This window comes from Cebus imitator, unplaced genomic scaffold, assembly GCF_001604975.1.
Source record: "Cebus imitator isolate Cc_AM_T3 unplaced genomic scaffold, Cebus_imitator-1.0 Scaffold49, whole genome shotgun sequence".
In the NCBI taxonomy this organism is placed as follows: Eukaryota; Metazoa; Chordata; class Mammalia; order Primates; family Cebidae; genus Cebus; species Cebus imitator.
This window is the reverse complement of record NW_016107364.1, coordinates 2043890-2045708: the sequence shown is the minus strand read 5'-3', so window position 1 is coordinate 2045708 and position 1819 is coordinate 2043890.

The window sequence follows — 1819 nt, the reverse complement described above, 5'->3', positions numbered from 1 at the left end:
AGGCAATTCTCCTGCCTCAACCACCTGATTCGCTGGGATTACAGGCACGCGCCACCATGCCCAGCTAATGTTTTTTGTATTTTTAGTAGAGACGGGGTTTCACCATGTTGACCAGGATGGCCTCGATCTCTTGACCTCGTGATCCACCCGCCTCGGCCTCCCAAAGTGCTGGGATTACAGGCTTGAGCCACCGTGCCCGGCAAAATTGCCATTATTTAATATCATTATTAAAACTATATTCTTCATGAAAAAATACCTCTTCCTATGACTAACAATTCTTGCTTATTTTTCTATTATCACAAATGTTTTAAATTATTTTTATTTTAGTTAGCAGATATATAAAATTAAATAAAATAATTACTGACATTAATGTTACTTTGCATTTTATAAAAACTAGAGTGTCTTATTAATAGCTCTTTGTGTTCAATCCTATGTGTCCTTTTATTTTGCTTTTCATAATATGATGCAAACCTGCTTAAAATTAAAGCAGGGAAGATGCTACTTCAAGGAGTAATGGGTGTTCCTCAACTCTGTGGTCTTATTTAGGTATATGATTTTCTATGCTCATGCTGTGTTATTACAAGTCATACAGAGTGTATTAGATTTCATTAACATTGCATATTTCTGATTAATTATTAAAATTTCAATATAGGCTTGAATTTCTACTGATGTTTAAAAACAATTCAAGTTGTATATCTGTGATTAATGATATGGGGATAATTCCCTTGACAGTTAAAGTGAAATTTGCTCTTCAGAAATAACTAAATGTAAATAGTATAATGTACTTTGAATGGAGCTCATTTTCAAGTAGAGTTTAAGCTTGGTAGGGGATGGGACTGAGGAAAGAATTGCAACCAAATTTTACACCTTATAGGTTAGAGATAAAAGTTCACATGGCAATTGAGTCACCCTTCATAGATTTGTAGACCTCAGTTGCCTGAGGTCTAATGTTTAGAAATATTGTATCATTATACCCTAGCAGGAACCAATAGGTAGTAAACCATTCCGAAAGCCTGAAAGAAGGATGAGTGATTAAACATTTGGGAAAATAAAGTATTGACCATTTGCTGAAAATTCAGAATAGATTCCCCATTCAAGGGAGAAAAGATATGTTAGTCTTTTGGGGATATCCTCTCAGTCTTCACCCAGAATAGAATGCCAGCTTGTCGCATATGGAAATAAAAATTGGCCCTCACAACTTCAGTTCATATTGGAGCTTTGATGCCAGTGAGGAGTTGCCATCCATCTGTCAGTAATAATAGCAAACACAAAAGGTGTCACTGCATTTGTCAGGGTTGTTGTGCCAGTTACTAAACCACTTCCCCTCCGCTCCAAACCACCCTTTGTACTGGGCTTGGTGATGTTGGGGCCGAGTGTCTACAATCCACACTTCTGGTCTGCTGGCTGTTGGTCCTGTTCTTGGGAAGGCTTGAGGGAGGCTCAACGGCTGGGCAAGGAAAGGGCTTCTTCTTCATGTCTGCCCCTGTCGCTGTGAGCATCACCTCAGCAATAACACTGCACTTCATTAGCAGCAGCTGATTCCTGTGGCACAGTTGAACCCAATTTGCAATTTTTCTTCTACTAGAAGAACTAAACTCAATGTACCTCCTCAAGAACCACCGGTAACAGCTGGCTCTCAGAAGTCCAGGTTCCAGTGCTATGAAACCCAACTCTGAGCTCAGAGTCACCAGGACCAAGCAGCATCCCCTTCTCAGAGGTCTGGGCCTCAGGCTTGCCTTTTCTTTCTTTCTTTCTTTCCTTCCTTCCTTCCTTCCTTCCTTCCTTCCTTCCTTCCTTCCTTCCTTCCTTCCTTCCTTCC